General features: G+C 55.3%; 1 non-coding gene across 1 annotated transcript; it reads left to right on the top strand.

Moving 5' to 3' along the window:
- Positions 1-14,446: 14,446 nt before the first annotated feature.
- Positions 14,447-14,549, top strand: LOC131747201 (U6 spliceosomal RNA). The gene has a single exon (XR_009332827.1). It is a non-coding gene; the product is annotated as a U6 spliceosomal RNA (small nuclear RNA).
- The last annotated feature ends 3,307 nt before the right edge of the window (positions 14,550-17,856 follow it).

Below are 17,856 nucleotides of genomic sequence, written 5' to 3'. Positions count from 1 at the left end.
CCCTGATGGTTTAGGCTTCTCTGCTCCCCCTAAATATGGCTCCTTATGCCTTACTGAAATTATCGGGTAATAGCCTTTCCCACTGGACTGTCAGATGCACGTGGCAAGGACACTGTCTTGTTATCAGGGCATTGCCTCATTTGGTGCTCAAGAAAGTTTTATTGGAAGAATGAATGAATAATGAATGAAGGTAAAAAAGAATGAAAGAAGCATGCAAAGCCCAATGCATGGTTGGGGGACTTGGGTCAGTTCAAGGTCTTTCAAGTTCCTTCCAATCATCCTCTGGCCTCAGCTCTTGTTCCCCCCATCCCCGCAGGAAGCGGAGACTGAGAGCCACAGTCAACACCTGACGTTTTTAAGCATCTAGGCATCTCACTAGGCACTGTCACATGTACTCTCACCCATCAAATAAGCAGGAACGAGGTGAAACGTTTTCAGTGGACACTAGCTTGAAGGCTTCAATCTCTGAATAGTTTGCCGGTTGGCCTCGGTCATTGCTACGTCTAACTGCACGGGCCCCGCCTTCCCTCGGACCCCGTCCGCCTGGGCCCCTGGCTGCACTTCAGAAGAAGGCCACCAGGTGGCGGCAGACGTCAAGAGTCGGGGCGCTGGGGGCGCTGCTGCTCTGCCGGGTGCTCGGAGGAGGTGGGTCGGGTTTGCCAGCAGGGCTAGGGAGGCGGGGTCAGCCCTGCCTGGAGTTGGGGGCAGGTCCAAACCTCAGCAACGGAGGAAGGCTGCGTAGTACTCTCTTTCTTCCTCATTCGTACAGTGCGGTCTTAACCTCTACTTTATAGGCTTAAGAGGCAAACTCTTTCGTAAAGGGCCAGATGGTAAATATTTTAGGTTTTGCTGGCCATTTGGTCTGTCACAACTACTCAACTCTGTCCTTGGAGTGTGAAACAACCCATGGACAAATGGGCGTGGCCGTGTTCCAATAAATCTTAACTATTGGACGTCGAAATTTGAATTTTGTACCATTTTCTCGTGTCACGAAATGTTGTTCTTTTACTTTTAAAATAAACGACGTAAAAATGTAAAAACTATTTTTAGTTCTTGGGAAGGGATCAGGTGAACCCCGATCTAGGTGAAATCCCAAACCAGTGCCTGGCGTACAGTAGGTGCTCAATGAGGGGACACTGATGTCAGCCAGCCAGAAACACTCAGCAAGGGCTCCATGGACCCTGGTCTCCAGCAGCCCTTGGAGGGGGTCAGGATGCTCTCCTCCCAGTTTTGACCTTGGCTCTCCTCCATCCCTCACAGAAGTGCTCAGTGAGGGAGACCTGTTTCCTCCCCTTCTTCCTGTGGCTTCATTTTCCCACCTCCGTGCCTCCACCTGGGCAGTTCTCTCTTTCTAATGAAACCCCTGTCCTTTTCACCTTGCGAGTCCCAATTTCATTGCTCTCTTTGTAAAAATTCAACTTTAATTGAGGTATTGAAGTATTCACCCATTTTAAGTGCAGAGTCCATGAGTTTATTTATTTATTTATTGGCTGCGTAGGGTCTTAGTTGCAGCACGCGGCACCTTCGTTGCAGTGTGTGGGCTTCTCCCTAGTTGTGGTGCGCGGATTTGGTTGCCCCGTGGTATGTGAGATCTTAGTTCCCGGACCAGGGATCAAACAGGCGTCCCCTGCATTGCAAGAGGGATTCTTAAACACTGGACCGCCAGGGAGGTCCCAGAGTTCATGAGTTTTGACAAATGCGTGTACCCAAAGGACCACCACCCCAATCAAGATAGAGAACATTTCCTTCACCCCCAAATCTTCCCCATGCCCTTTCCTAGTCAACTTTGGATTAAAAAAAAAAAAAAAGTCTCCCAATTATCAAGTACTTGCAATGTGCCAGGCTTCACGGAGGCCCTTGACAAGTCCTGTTTCACTGAAGCCTCGGGAACCTGGTGAGGTGGGGGCAGTTGTTATCCGTGGGCATCTTTTAGCTCAGGACCCCGAGCTCTGGGTTGGGGAGACACGTGCCCACTGCAAATCAGGACAGGGCTGAGATTTGATCCTGGCCTGCTGGTTCCTAACCGCTCTTCTACCTGCTTTTCTCCCAGCCCCCTTCATGTTTACAGGGGCATTGTGCACACACCTCTATACTCCTGGGTGCTTGCAGAGTGGCCTGGGACCAGGAATATCAGTATCCCCTGAGAGCTGGCCAGAAATGCAGAGTCTTGGGCCACACCCAGAACTACTGAGTTCCCAAGTCCCCAGGTAATTTCAAGGCTGAGAAGCGCTGTCCTGAGCCTGGCTCTTTACTGGGGAGTGGTGGCTGTGTCTGTGTCCACTTCCCAGATAGACTGTGAGCTCCTGGAAGGCAGGGGCTGAGCCCACCTCAAGGCCTCCATCCTTGTCACTCAAAGTTGAACCAGTAGGTGAAACGAAGAGCAGGAGGCTGGAGCTTCGGGATGAAGGTTTGGGGGTGAGGGCTGTGTATGCTAGGAACTAGTGGAAGGACTGAGACAGTGCTAGGGGGTGGTCTATCCCCTTGGAGTTTGAAGGTCTGGCTGTCCCCTTGCTCTGGTCACTGTCCACGTTGACCCAGGGAGTCTAGTTCATTTGCATCTTATTTGCATACAATGAGCATGTCTCTCTGGTGCCTTTCCTCTTCTTGCAGATTACATGGTGGTGGTGGGGGGCAGCAGCCTGGATTTGGGAGGCGGTGGACAGGACACAGAGCCGGGGGTTTGGGGGAGGCCTTGGGCTGCAGACTCAGGCCTGGCTCCTGGCTGATGCCCATCCTGGGAGCTGGTCTGGCGTTAAGCAGTGACCCTCTTTGGGTTAGGAGGGGCACCTGCAAGGTCCTCCAAGCTCCAGATACTTGCTGTGGGAGCAAGGTTGGGAGCTGGGCTGTTTCTCACCTCCCTGCCTTCGTCACCCAAGTTCCCCCGCCTGGAATGTCCTTTCCCACGTCCCTGTCACCATCCTACACGTCTGTTCACACAACAGGATTCTCCAAGCAGTGAGAGAAACTTGCAGACGTAATGTTCAGCAAGAAGACATAAAAGGAGCTGTGTTATGAGTCCAATTATATAAAGCACGAAAGCAGGTCCTATGAGTCTGTGCTGTTAGATGTAATGGTTCCCCTGGGGGGTGGTTAGTACCTGGAAGGGAGCATGGGGTGGGGGGGGTGGGGGCTCTGGGAAATGCTGAAGTCACTTTGCGATCTGGGTGTTGGTTATATGGGTGCTGGTTTCACTTTGTGAAAATTCACCGAGCTGCACAGGGATTACACATGCATTTTTCTTTTTTTTCTTTCTTCCTTCCTTCCTTCCTTTCTTTCTTTTCTTTCTTTCTTTCTTTCTTTCTTTCTTTCTTTCTTTCTTTCTTTCTTTCTTTCTTTCTTTCTTTCTTTCTCTCTCTTTCTTTCTTTCTTCCTTTCTTCCTTCCTTCCTTCCTCCCTCCCTTCCTTCCTTCCTTCCTTTTTTTCTTTCTTTCTTTCTTCTAATTTATTCAACATTTATTTTGTATTTACTATGTAAGAAGTATGGCGATAATATGAATTATAAAAATTCACTTTCTGGACCAAGCACCTACACTATGTCTGTCCCTCAGATCATTTATATTCAAAATATGTCTGTGTTTTAGGAAATTATAGCATTCTAAATCCTCCAACTTTGCTTTCCACATGTCCTTAAAAAAGGAAAGTTTTCGTTAAGATCCATTTGCATTTTCATATCTTAACAGGTAATTTTAATGTGTCATAATAGCTGGGACTCCCTCATGGAGGGATCACTTTATGAACTACTGCTCCGTACGTGCATTTTCCTGTATACAGATACAAAGTTGAAAAAAGACCAGATTGAATGCCGAGATGAATCCTGCGCGTACGAGCTGCTAGGAACGCTTCTCTCCCCCTCCCTGCCCTTCGCAGCTGATAAAGACCTGGCTGCTCCATGGGATTTTAGTTTTCTCTTGCCCTCTTCTCCCTCTGGGCTGGGACACCCTGACATCAGGCCCAAGCCTGTTCATCTGTGTCTCCTGGCCTGGGACCCGGCACTGAGCAGACGCTGAACATCTCAGCATCAATGTGGCTCCTCAAGACCCCTGGGCTGGCCCACGAGGCCCTGGGGCACCAGATAACATGTGTATGGGGATATTTCTCCCCCCACAGCCCCACAAAGGCCAACATTAAAACACCTGACTGTGGCCCAGGGTTAGAAGTGGGCTAAGGGATGGGATGGCAGAAAGTGCCAGAGGAGAGAGAGGGGCCCCTGGTGTGGGGAACCACTGACATTCTGGGCCCTCAGCACCCTGGTCTCTCATCACTGCTCTCTCTAGCCGGGGTCGGTGCCTGCTCTTGCCTTGTGCATTCACCCCTGACCCTAAGGGTGCCTGGGCCCCTGCTTAGCCCCCACTTCAGTCTCCAGCAGGGGAGGCTGAGGCCTGGCTTCTCTGCACTTGGCTCTGTGCTCACCCTGCGCTGCAAGTTGGGGCTTCCCGGTCGTGCCTGAGTTACAGGGACCTGCAAGCAGACACAGATGCCCCTCCCCACGGTCTGGAACTTGTCATAGAGGAACTTTGGGCAATGGTCTGGCCTCTCTGGCCTCGGTTTCCCTTTTCCATAGAGTGGGAGAGCAATTCTGCAGCTGTGGGGTCTGAGGAGTGTGGGAGACCCTGGGAGCCGGAAGTGTGGGGTCAAAGGCCTGCGGGGGAGGGGGGGTGGCTAGTGAGGGGCCACACGACCCTTCCCCCTCAGCTGGGTGGGTCTGCAAGGCGGGTGCAGGTGAGGTGTGGAGAGGTGTGTGCTGCTCTTCCCAGGGTTCCTCTGGGAGGTGGGTGGAGGTGCCGGGGAAGCATGGGAGAGTCAGGGGCCTTGGCTTTAGCCCGACTTGGTCCTAACTATCTGCAGGCCTGGTCTTTCTTCTATGGGTCTCAGCTGACTCCTTTGTCAGGGGGCTATTTTGTTCCATTGTCCCTCAGGCCCCCAGAACTCTGAGGCTCTCTCATGCACATGCTCTGTTTGACCTGCCTGCGGTGTTATTTTGGAATCAGTGTCTACATTTAAAAGATCAGAGGCTTCCCAATCAAATCCTGAGTTCCAGCTTCCTGAGCAGGCAGGCAGGTCTGGCCTCTTTGGGAGTCTCTGTGCCGGCAGCAAACGGGGAGAGCTGCTCCCGGGGGCCTCCATTCCCTGGGGACCCAGCCCCCTGCACTGTCCACACGTGGGGGCCTAGCCCCGTGGGCATTTGAGTGTAGTCGCTGGCTCCCCTTCCAGCCTGGGGCCATCCCTGCCCAGGACCCTCTGCTTCCAGCCAGGTCAGCCCTGTGGATGCCCCACCTTCAGCAGCCCAGTGGTCCAGCAGCTGGCACACTTGCACGAACAAGCCTCTTTTCTCTCTGTTTTGCCAACTTAAGGCTTTGGAGGGCGGGTCTGGATTAGATGGGTCTTAGCTCATGACCTAGGTTTCGGGATTTCCAGGGGGTGTCTAGAGCCTCGGTCAGGGCTCAGAGATGGTGTCTGCTTGTGGGGAGGTGGGTCCCTACCTCCTGGGGCCAGGTCCTCCCCCCCCACCTGCGATGACCTCCATTCTCGGTGTCTCAGCCTGGTCACAAGGCCCTTGGAGACCAGCTCCCCGTCTGCCTGCTGATCTCTCGGCCTCACCTCCACCCCCCCACCCCCAAATGCCCACACTCATCGTGTTCTTTGCAGAGCTGCTGACTGTCCACATCCCTAAGCCCCTTCCCCCTCCTTCCTCCTCCCCCTCCCCCCAAGCCTGCCCTGCTCCGTCCCCATGGGCTGCTCCATGATGCCCGTGGCCTCTTGCACCATGGCTGCGTCCCTGGCGCTGGGATGGGGCCTCGGTCCGGCCTCCCAGCCTTGAGCACAGAGTCAGACGCACAGTCAGTGCTCAACGCATGTTCTAACGATTGAAGCTGCCTTTTGTCTGAGGGGCTGGGAGCCGGTGAGGAGTCACTGGAGGTCAGGCTGAGATTCTTTCAGCTGTTGCCTGGCCATTGCTGGGAGAGGGAGAAAGGGTAGCCCTAGCCATCGGGCGAGGGGACAGGGAGGTCCCCTCCCCTCTGACACCATTCCTGGCCACAGCCCTGGGCTCCTGTCCTCTGCCACCTGTTGGCACTAAGGTGTGCCAGCCCCAGGATGGGCAGCGGCCTGCAGAAATCCAGCCGGCCGCGATCCCCTCCACCTCCCGGCTCAAGCCGGCCCAGCTCATGGTGGTGGGCAAACAGAACTAGGGAGGCTTCTCAGGCACCGCCCAGGTCAGCTCCTGACACTTTACAGATGGGGAAACTGAAGTCGAAGAGGGGTGGTGACTTGACCTGGAGTCCTGGGATCCTCTCCCAGGTGGCCTGAGTCCTGGGTGGTGCGAAGTCAGTCCTGGGGGTCAGGACATGGCAGTGCCTGCTGTGCGGGGGCCCCTGCCCCTATCTGAGCAGCAGGGGAACCAGCCCTTCCCTTGCCCGGTTCCACCTGGCCTGGTGCCTCCCAGAGCTGGCAGAAAGGTAGGGTGGGAGCAAGTCTGAATCGGCCCAGGTAGCTTCGAGTCCTGGCCGGCCCTCCCCGCCCGCAGGCCCTGGGAGCGGGGACTGAGCTCACACCCCAAATCCTCTGCCTTCCCTCCCCACCCATGCATTCAGCCTGGGGCCCAAACATGGCAGGGAGCCAGCCCCAGCCTGTCTCCTTGGTAATGGAGGCACAACACCCAACAATACAGACTCTTTGCCTTGCCAAGGTCACACCCGAACCTGGGCCTTCATGCCTGGCCAGGGAGAAGCCTGGCTGGGGGAGGGGGCAGCAGGGTCCCTGGGCCTAGAGACCCTTCCCTCCCTTCTCAAGCTCAGGGGAGCCAGGGCTGTTGTCCCAGCAGCCTTGGATGGTGTGGCCCCGACCTCAGCCCTTCAGACTTGGTAGCGTGTGGAAGGCAGAGACGGGCCAGGTAGATCACAGGGAGAAGTGTGGGTCTAAGCAAGAGAGCCCTCCTGGGCCAGCTGGGCTGTGGGAAGGGCTCAGGGAGGGAGGGTAGGAGAGGGTCCTTCTCTTCTGGCTGGGGGGCAGCAGGGCCTCCTCCCCAGCAGGGGAGGGATGGGACGTTCACCAGCCCCCAGGCTGGGGCAGGGGCACTGCGAGGCCGTTCCAGCCTCATGTTTGGGGGCTGCTTGGGTGGGTGACCAGGGGGGTTCAGGGCCTGGGGAAGCTGGGATGGTGCCGGAGAGGGGAAGGACAGTTTTTCTGACCTTCACTGGCCTTTGGTTTCTGTGGCCCAGGGCTTGGGATTGTGGGGCGATACAGGCAGACGGGGTCTCTGTCCCTGAGGAGCCCCCATCAGGGAGGAACATGGCCCCAGACGTTGGGAGCTCCGGGTCTGAGGGGGGAGGCCCAGCCTCTGTCCTGGGGAGTTTGGGAACATCCATATGGGCGACAGAGACAGAGGACAGATGGAGTCACTCAGCTCTGGGGCACAGGGCTCACCGGGCCTCCCTGGTGAATGCCTCTGTCACTTAGGCAGTGATGGAAACGGAGGGTCTTTTTGCTTCTCCTCCCTGGGTTGGGGGACCAGCCCAGAGCTGATGGGCCCTTTCCCAGGTTACCAGGACTGGTCAGAGCTGTGATCAATTGAAACTGCTGGTCCAATGCTTGCAGGTGAAGCAGAAACTTCTCCCACCACCTCTGCCTGGCTCTGTGGGGAGGAACCATCATTGGCCCCCCTTTATGGATGAGGAAACTGAGACTCAGGGACGTGAGATGCCTGTGCTAGAGGGCTCAGGTCCCATGGGCCAGACCACTGTGTTTAGAGCGCCCAGCTCTCTGATGTTTGGGGGTAGCTGATGCAGGCAGGCCCTGGGCAGTGCAGAGTAGGGCAAGTCGGATCTGTGTCCCTGCTCTCTCCCAAGTCCTGAGACCCTGTGTGTGCCGTCCCAGTTCTCGGCCCCTCTGTCAGGCCCTGCACCCTGCTTCAGTCCCCGGTGGGCCAGCGGGGAGGGTGGGGCCGGGGAGACTGGGTTCTGCTGAGGCTGCATCTTCCATACCCACGTCCCACCCAGGCTGAGTCGGGGCCCCGGCAGGCGCCACGGGGGTGGCAGCGTTCCCAGGGCCAGCCCGGGCGGTGTCCACATTCCTCACAAGCTGGGTGCGTCTGGGCTTGGCCAAGCTATGAGTCCTGGGTCCCGCCCAGGACCCGGCCTGCTCCAGAGGCAGTTCAGCACCATGGCCTTGGCCTTGTAGGGACCACCCCTGGCAGCCGCCTGGACCGGGGTGTGGGAACCGCTTGCTTTGCACATACCTGCTGGGTGCGGTGCGGGCTGGGGTGGGGGGGATCCTGCTGGAGCCCCAGCCCCCCACCATGGCCCGGGTATTGGGGTGCCCACTGTTCACCCCCTCCTCAGGCCCCCCTTTTGCCTCTGTGCTCGGAGACCTGGAGGCTGAGGCTTATGCTGCCCACCTGCTGTCTGGGCCTTGGTCCTGCTCATGGCTCGGCAAGCGCTGGTGGAACAGCGAAGGGTGTTCTGACAGCTGGGGGGAGACGAGGGCCCCTCCAAGGCCAGGAAGCAGCAGGGGGCTCATCCTGTTTGTAGCGCCCAGTCTCTCAGGGAGGCCTTTGTCCTCAGCAGCGTGGAACCCTGGGTGCCAGGTGCGGTGCTGGGGCGGAGGCTCGGAGGGGGGTCCTGTGCCCACGGGGGCTCCAGCTCTGGGGGCTGCCTACAGCTTGCCCTCCCCGCTTCCTCCGCATGCCCGCCGGGCTCTCTGCAGGGCAGGGGACTGCTAGGGATCCATGTAGGGGTTGGTCAAGGTCAGTCCCCACCTCTCCTTTGTGAAACGTTGCCCACAGTCTACCTCCTCTCTCTGGGCCTCAGTTTCGTCTCCTGTCAAAGGAGGACAGACCCCCCTACATACCTGCTGGGTGGGGTGCAGGCTGGGGTCGGGGGGGGATGTGAGGCCCCTGGGCTCTTGGTGGGCGGACTGTGACCTTGAGACTGAGACCTGAGATGGGCTGTGCTGGGCCACCACCCCTTCCCCACCGGGGGACCCTCCACTCCAGCTCTGCAGTTTCTCCATCAGCCTCTGTGGGTCAGGCCAGGCCCCTGCCTGGGGGTAGGGGAGGTAACCTCAAATCTGGGATCTGGGGACCCTGTCCACAGTTCCCCACTTCCTCTGAGGGCTGCTGGTGGAGCTAGCATTTCATTCACTTCAGCGAATGGCTGCCAGGCGCCACTTGCCTTCCCGAGTCACCCAGTTCTGTGGCCTCAGCAGTTCTGAGTTCAGCCCGTGGGGCCTGGGCTGGGCGCCTCCGTCATGTTCCCGCAGCAGGCAGGGCCGGGCTGTTTCCTGGGCAGGCCCAGGGCTGCTTGGGCTGCAGAAACCACTTCCCAGGCCTTGGTGGCAACCAACGGGCCCTGGGCCTGCGCCCAGGGTGGGCGTGGGAGTTCTGTCCTGCATGGAAGGTTGGGAAGGGTGACACCGGGGCTGTCAGAGGAGGGGCAGGGGACAAGCTGAGATGTCAACTCAGCATGTCACTTGGAGAGGCAGCAGGCTGAGTGCCAGGCGACCAGGGGACCTGGGCCAGGGGAGGAGGGAGCAGGTGGGCACAGCCCCTACCCCATCTAGCCCATCACTGAGCACCCCTCAGGCTCCCCCCTCCCCAGCTTCTGACGGCTGAGCCCTAGAGCTGGCGTTCTGGGTGACCCTGTTCCTGCGGACCCTCTAGGGCAGCACTTTGCCCCGGGAGTGGTGCTGTTTGCAGTGGAAGGAAGTGCCTCAGCCCCTGAAAGCCCGCTCTGTGTCCTGGTGTCCTTGGCTAAGGATGGTTCAGTGTGTGTGTGCATGTGTGTCTGTGTGCGTGTTTGTGTGTGTGCACATGTTTGTGTTGGGGGGAGGCAGGTGTCCCAGTGGAGGTGGATTTCTGGACATTCAGACCAGGGTCTCTCTAGCTGGATTCTGAACCCTGAAGGATTCTGGGAGTTAGCACTGAGAACTGGGCCCGGGGCAGGCTGGGAAACCGTGGGAACAGGTGAGAACAGGCTGGAAGGGTGCGGCAGCAGCTGGAACGTGTAGGTTGGAGTAGCTCCACCCTCCCTCATACAGGAATGGGTGCTGGCTGGGGAGCCAGGACCCTGTGCCTTTCCCATGCTGTCCTCAGCTCTGCTCCGCTGGCCTCCCCAGCCCCTGCTCCCTCCCGTGGGGCAGCCCCACACCCCCTTACTCCTTGCTGGGCTAGAGCCAGTGGCTCAGCTGGGCCAGGCTGCTTGGGAGAAGCGGGCCACTTTTCCTGAAGATTCCCAGGTTTTTGGTTTGCACATTTGTTTCTGACCCTCTGCACAGACAGACTCTGTCACTCACGGGAGTCGTGTTCTGATGAGTTAGGGAAGCACGCGGCTCACCTGTGGGGTGTTCCCTGAACGAGGAGATGGGGTTTCTGGGCCAACTCTCCTTCTGGGATAGGGGCTGAGGGCACCTGCCATTCCCAGAGCTTCTGGACACACTGTTGGCCTCTGCAGAGGGCCTTTGTCCTTGCCTGTCCTTCATGGTTGATCAGGGAACCCTGTGGCCTTCAAGAGAGAGGCCGTGCTCCTTAGCAGAGCATACAGGGCCTTCCACTGCGGGCCCCTGTCTGCCTCTCCAGGCCCGGCTCCCATCTCGGCCTCCCCAGCCAACACCCCCATCTGGGGCATCTCACTTCCCTGAGGGTGCCAGGTCCCGGGGCTTCCCGGCTCTTGCACACGCCAGTCATCTGCCAGGAAGGCTAGTGTCTACCTGTGAGCCTTATGTATACAGGTCCCCGCTCAGACTCCTGCCCCAGCTGTCCTGCCTCTTGGGCTGCATCGGGGGTCCCTCTTAGGTGCTCCCACGGCCCCACCTGCTCAACCAGCTTACGACGTCTGGTGCCTTCCCCGGGGACACAGCTCCCTAAGACCAGGACCCACTGTCACGTGTGTCCCCCGCCGCGCCCCGGGCTCTCCCTCGCAGAGGTCGGGGAGCGAGAGGACAAACTAGCGAATGGGTGCAGGCAGCCTGGGGCGTCCCTCTGAGGCCTGCAGACTTGTGAGGGGCTGTCATGTGATCCTGGCACTGATTCTGCTCCCTCCAGCTTGAGGAAGAACATCCCTCTACCTTGGGATTGGGGCCTCCTGGGAAGATTCCAGAAACCTCTCTGAGAGCAAGCTGGGTAGAAGCTCCCCACTCCCCCCCAGGGGGAGGACTCGAGGTTAATGGGCCAGCGTGCATGGCAATGGCTGCTTTGTGTGAGCGGGTGGGTAAAGGACAAGCCGGGAGGGGCTGTGTGAGTGTGAGTGTGCACAAGTGTGAAAGTGCCATGAGTGTGTAAAATTGTGAGCGTGAGTCTGTGAATCAGTGTGAGGCTGTGCACGTCTGTATGCGTGTGTGAGGGTGTGGATACGGGTGAGTGTGCACGGGCGTGTGGGTGTGGGTGTGTAAGTCTGTGAGTGTGAATGTGCGTGAGTCTGCGTGAATGTGTGTGCGAGCTAATTGTGAGTGTGAGTGTGGGTGTCTGTGAATGTGTATATACTCTGTGCTAGTGTGTATGGATCTATGAGTGTGTGAGTTTGTGTGCATCTGTGATTATGAATGTGTGAGTCTAGCAGTGTGAGTGTGACTGTGTGAAAGCTGTGGGTGAGTGTGTGAAGGTGGGAGCCTGAGTGTGTGTGCGTGAATGTGCCTGAGAGCATAAGAGTCCACGAATGCGTGTGAGTGTTAAGTTGTATGAGTGGGAGAGTGTGAATGTGAGTGTGTAAACGCGTGAGTGTATGAATATGTCAGTCTGTGAGCATGTGACCATGGGCGTGTGAATGTGCGTGTAAGCTGTGTGTAAAGATGTGGCTAATCCTGGAGGGTGGTGGCAGGGGACCCAGGGCCGTGGGAGAAGCTCGGGTCTCCCCTTCCCCAGGGTGGAGGTCAACCCCAGGGAACCCTCCCAGGAGTCTGGAGAGACCCTAGGAGCTGCCAGGCTCATGTTTGCCCCAGAAGTTGACTCAGAGGGGCAAGGGGTCTTTCCCTGTTCTAGAGAGAGCTGAGGTCAAACTTTATTAGAAAGAAAAAAAGTACCACCAAATGGATTCAAAATAATATCTACAAAATATGGGTAGGATTTAAGAATTCAGACAACAAACACCTGTGAACCCACCACTCAATTTTAGAAACGTTGACAGCACCCTCTCCCATCTCACCACGACCCGCAGTGTGGATTTGGGGCTGTTACTCCCTTGCTCTCTTTGCAGATCTGAAGCACTTCTCTCCAGGCCCCGTGGGTGAGACACAGGCTTCTTTCTGCCTGTCAGTCAAGCTGCCGGCGGGGCCAGAGAGGCTCAGTGCTGCCTCCTGGGGGCGCCGGACGCCGGCTTCCTCCCTCTCCGCTCCGCCGCCGCCCGGGTAGGAGCCCCAACCAGGTCACTCTGCAGACCCCACAGAGGTGCACGTACTCGCTGTGCACGCACGCGCAAGTCACGCCCGGACACATGCGCACACCAGGCACTCACAGATCTTTGCACGCAGACGTGATCCATCTATTGTGAAGGGAGCAGGTGCCATACTCTGTGGGGGGCGGTCCAGCAGGAGCCAGCCCACAGCAGCTGCTGCCCCAGGGAGCTGGAGGCAGGAAGGGGGGTGGTCCTCACGAAGGGGGCGGTCCTCGGGGACCTTCCCACTCAGGGCTGGGGGAGTCTCGGTAAGAAGTACCTTTGGGGTGAGCCATTTAATAGAAAGGTCTAAGAACGGGGTTGCGGGAGGAGGGCTTTGTTGCCAGAGGCAGGGAAAGGTTTTTTTGGAGATGGAGGACGAGGGGAGAGGCATAATGCAATGTACAGGCCAGCTTCAATAAGGAATTTCATGTCCATTGCCCTGGAATGGACGCAATGGCCCAGCCGGGGCCCCTGGTGCTATGGGGGTCATGGGACTACAGGGAGAGGAGCTGAAGACACTGAGGAGGAGCCAGGCCCCTGGAGAAGGCGCCGGTGTGAAGTGCAGGTGGAAGATGTCTTGAGTCCCCTGGTCCCTACGCTAGTCGCAGGTGCCACCTCCCAGGACTGCTTGGCAGAGGCGCGCGACCCAGGGAGGCCAGCAGAGGGCGCTCCCGCTACGGATTTGAGGCTCCAGTCGGCGCGGTCTTGAGCCCGGGGTTTAACTAGGATCAGATCATTCTTGGAAAGCGCCCGGGCCTGCAGTCCTGATGAAAGCATTCTGGCTTCCGCCTTGGGGGCTACGGAGCAGAAGGGTGAGAAGAGACGACCACGTGAGGTGGGAGCCCCACCAGTGTCCTCCTTCTCCCTTTCCTCTGCTCCCTAGTCAGATGCTGTCCGGTCAGTGTTTGCAACCCCTGTCTCCAGGTGGCGACCTTGAAATCAACCCAGAAACGCGACTGGCTCTCCTAACCTGCCCTGGAAGTCTTCCTCGAGGCCAGCCAGCTTTTCTAGAACGTTCCCCAGGGAACTAGTCCCAGGGCTCTGCCTCGGGAGTCTCCCCGCTTCCCTTGCTGGCCACTAGGTGGAGGACTTCCTCGCCTGGTGCCCAGGAGGCGTCCCCAGCTGCCACAACCACCAAGCCCGTGGCAGCTAGAGTTTTCAGGACCAAATGCAGCCCCTTTGTCTTATGCCACAAAACGTGACAGGCTTCCACGTGGCCGGTTGGCCGTTGGCAGCGCCTTCCACGACCCAGCCAAGGTCCAGCTGGCTCAGACGAGGTGGCAGCCTCATCTATCCCTTGGTGGTGGTGGTGGGGGGGGGATTATGGAGGAGAAAGTCCCCTCAGTTGTGAGTGCCTCCTTCCACAGCCGGGCATCTCCACCCAGGCAGAGGCACCTCGAACTCAGGTCATTCACGTATTCATTCATTTCTGCAGTTATCAAGCACCATTTGCTATGTCTGTTCCTGGGGACAGAAAGGAGGCAGGGTCCCTGCCTGAGTAGAGGAGGAGACAGGAAATAGGTGTGACCACACAGGGTGGTACGAGCTTTGAGGTCAGTGAATTGATTTCTTCCTCTGAATGCTGCTTTTCTAGAACTCTGGTTTCTCGGACCCAGTCAGTGGCATATTACCTGCCCACCTGCTCAACCCCGAAGATGCAGAGTCATCCTGACGCCTCCCCCGCTTAGGCCCATCTCCCTGTTGGCCACTGTGTCCAATCCTTGCCCTCATCATCTCTCTCCCAGGCCATCCCTTTAGCCCCCGGAGCTGGCCCTTGGCCCCCTTCCGGCTTTCACATCGCCACCAAAGTGAGCGCTTCTTCAAACTACCTGATGCCCAGAGGCATAAAAGAAAAAATTAGCAAATGTGATCTAAGGGAAATCGTTTTGTTTGGGGGAAAAAAAACCACTGTAAACAAAGTTGGAAGACGAGTGGTCAGCTGGGAAGAGACATTGCAACCCATGTGGGAAAGGCCTCCTTCCCACATTGACCAAAAGCTCACACAAGTCAGGAGGGACAAGATCCCACAGGGAAAAAAAAAATGGTGAAGACTAGGAACAGCTGGTTCATAAAAAACAAAAAGGGTGCTGGCTTTGGCAGCACATGTACTAAAACTGGAACAATAGAAGATTAGCATGGCCCTTGGGCAAGGATGACACTCAGATTCGTGAAGCATTCCATATTAAAAAAAATGATACAAATGAACTTATTTAGAAAACAGAAACAGACTTTGAAAACACACTTATGGTTACCAAAGGGGAAAAGTAGGGGGGAGGGACAAACTAGAGTTTGGGGTTAACAGATACACACTTCTATATATAAAGTAGATAATCAACCAGGACTTACTACTGTATAGCACAGGGAACTCTGCTCAATATTCTATAATACCTATATGGGAGAAGAATCTGAAAAAGAATGGATATATGTTTAGGTATAACCGAATCACTTTGCTGTACACCTGAAACTAACACAACATTGTAAATCAACTCGACTCCAATATAAAATAAAAATTAAATTAAAAAACCCAACCAAACAAGAAGGGACCAACAAATTTAGGGAAGGATGGTCAGTCTCACTCATGATTAAGGAAATGGAAACTGAAGCAATAGAGAGGACTTTTTCAACTATCAAAAAGACAAAACTTGGAAAACAACAGCAAACTTCAAAGCTTGATGAGGCCCAGTGCTGATGGGTCTGGGTGGGTGGAGGGAGGAGTCATTCTCATTCACGGTGGGTGGGAACGAAAATGTGTAGAACTTTTCAGGAAGACTTGGAGGTGAGGATCCATGACTGGTACAGGGCCCTGGGGCTGCCCGTGACCTTTTTTTTAAAACTGTGGCAATTTCAAATATACACAGAAGTAGAGAGAATGGCAAAACAAACTCCCATATGCCCATCACTTAGTTTCAATAATTGTCAACATGCCGCCATTCCTTTTTTTTCTCTTTTCTATAATAAATAAATAAATAAATAAATTTATTTATTTTTAGCGGTGCTGGGTCGTCGTTTCTGTGCGAGGGCTTTCTCTGGTTGCGGCGAGCGGGGGCCACTCTTCATCGCGGTGTGCGGGCCTCTCACTATCGCTGCCTCTCTTGTTGCGGAGCACAGGCTCCAGATGCGCAGGCTCAGTAGTTGTGGCTCACGGGCCCAGTTGCTTCGCAGCATGTGGGATCTTCCCAAACCAGGGCTCGAAGCCCTGTCCCTTGCATTGGCAGGCAGATTCTCAACCCCTGCGCCACCAGGGAAGCCCCTCAATATTTTTTTAATCAAAGTATAGTTGATTTACGATGTTGTGTTAATTTCTGCTGTGCAGCAAAGTGATTCAGTTATACATATATATATATATTCCTTTTAAAATATTCTTTTCCATTATGGTTTATCACAGGATATTGAACATAGCTCCCTGTGCTCTACAGAAGGACCTTGGTGTTTATCCCTTCTGTATATAATAGCTGACATCCCTTCTGTATATAATAGCTGACATCTGCTAACCCTACACTCCCACTCCACGCCTCCCCCAACCCCCTCCCTCTTGGCAATCACCAGTCTGTTCTCTATGTCTGTCAACATGGGGCCATTCTTGTTTCTTCTCTCCCCTCCACCATCTTTTGTGGGGGAGAGTAGAGTATTTTAAAGCAAAGATATAATTTCAATTCACTCTGAATGAAAATTTGGCAAGAGCTATCAAAAGAGAAAATGGATCTATGCTTTCACCCAGGAATCCCACGGCTAAAATTTCCCCTAAGGATATATATGTAAAAGTTCACCAGGCTTATGTTCAGGGAGGTTTATTACACCATTGTTTGTAAAAAGCAAAAAACCCTGGGCTCCGTTTTGGGGGGGGACAGGAGTGAGTGAATTACAGCTCACAGTCACGATGCATTAGAGAGAGTTAGGGACTTCGCTGGTGGCGCAGTGGTTAAGAATCCGCCTGCCAATGCAGGGGACACGGGTTTGAGCCCTGGTCCGGGAAGATCCCACATGCCGTGGAGCAACTAAGCCCGTGTGCCACAACTACTGAGTCTGTGCTCTAGAGCCCACGAGCCACAACTACTGAGCCCACGTGCCACAACTACTGAAGCCCGCGTGCCTCGAGTCTATGCTCTGCAACAAGAGAAGCCACTGCAATGAGAAGCCCGTGCACCGCAACGAAGAGTAGCCTCCGCTCACCACAACTAGAGAAAGCCCGCGCAGCAATGAAGACACAATGCAACCAAAAATAAAAAATAATTTAAATAAATTAAAAGAAAAAAGAGGGTGAGGTGGCTCTCCAAGACATATTATTAACTGGGAAACTGAGACATTGAAGAGATCAGTCATCTCCCTTTGTATAATTAAAATCTCTAAACAGACAAACTAAAAACAAAACAAAACAAAACAGTACAGCAATGCTTGGATGACTGTATTGCTATAGAATAAGGTCCGAACTCTGCAGCACACTTTTCATGGAGGGCCTTCTTTCCAACTTTCATTCTAGCCATTTCTCCCACTAATATGCCCTATGAATTGGCCATTCGATTCCCAAAATGGGTTCCAAGGAACCGTAGCTCCACATGCACCTCCTGAGAGTGGGTCCATGGGTGATTAAGTTTGGTAAACCCTTAGTGCTCTGTCTTCTCCTTGTACAGTCACAATGCACATAAGCTTGTTAAGGGCTCTGGGAAGTCTGCAGTCAAACAAACAAAAACTTCTTTTTTTTTTTTTTTTTTTTTGTGGTACATGGGCCTCTCACTGCTGTGGCCTCTCCCGTTGCGGAGCGCAGGCTCCGGACGTGCAGGCTCAGCGGCCATGGCTCACGGGCCCAGCCGCTCCGCGGCATGTGGGATCCTCCCGGACCGGGGCATGAACCCGTGTCCCCTGCATCGGCAGGTGGACTCTCAACCACTGCGCCACCAGGGAAAGCCCCCCCAAAAAACTTCTGGACATGGATGTACGGCCTTACCCTGGTCTCCCAGGCTCTGGAACATGGTTCTCAGGCTTGGCTCTCATTAGCACCACCTGGCCCCAGCTCTGTGCATCAGGGCTGAGAACCACTACTCTGCTACGTTGCCCTGCCCCTTTCTGAGCTTATGTAGCCCCACTCTCTCCTTTGCTCACCCCACGCCAGCCATACTGGCCCTTGTTCTAATTCCCTGAAAAGTAGTGTCTTGGTTCTGCCCCAAGGTCTTTGCCCTAGCTCTTACTTTGGCCTCGAATGCCCTTCCCTGAACCCGCTCGCTCTTTCCTTAATTCAGTTTTCCCCTTAAATGTCACTTAGAAGAGGCCTTCCTGCCCTGCCCCGGAAGCACTCCCATTCCCTTTCATGTTTCCGTGAAGAATGTCTCATTCTCTGGATTGATCACTGTCCATCTTACCCCCTAGAATGTCTGCTCCATAAAAGCAAAAATGGTTTCTTTTATCCCCAGAGCCTAGGGCAGTGCCCAGTACACAGTAGGTGCTCAATTAATAGTAGCTGAACAAATGGGTTTCCTTCAAGATCTGCTTTCCTTTTGCT

The sequence above is a fragment of the Kogia breviceps genome, chromosome 19 (genome assembly GCF_026419965.1).
Source record: "Kogia breviceps isolate mKogBre1 chromosome 19, mKogBre1 haplotype 1, whole genome shotgun sequence".
NCBI classification, from domain to species: domain Eukaryota; kingdom Metazoa; phylum Chordata; class Mammalia; order Artiodactyla; family Physeteridae; genus Kogia; species Kogia breviceps.
This window is presented reverse-complemented; position numbering and strand designations above follow the sequence as displayed.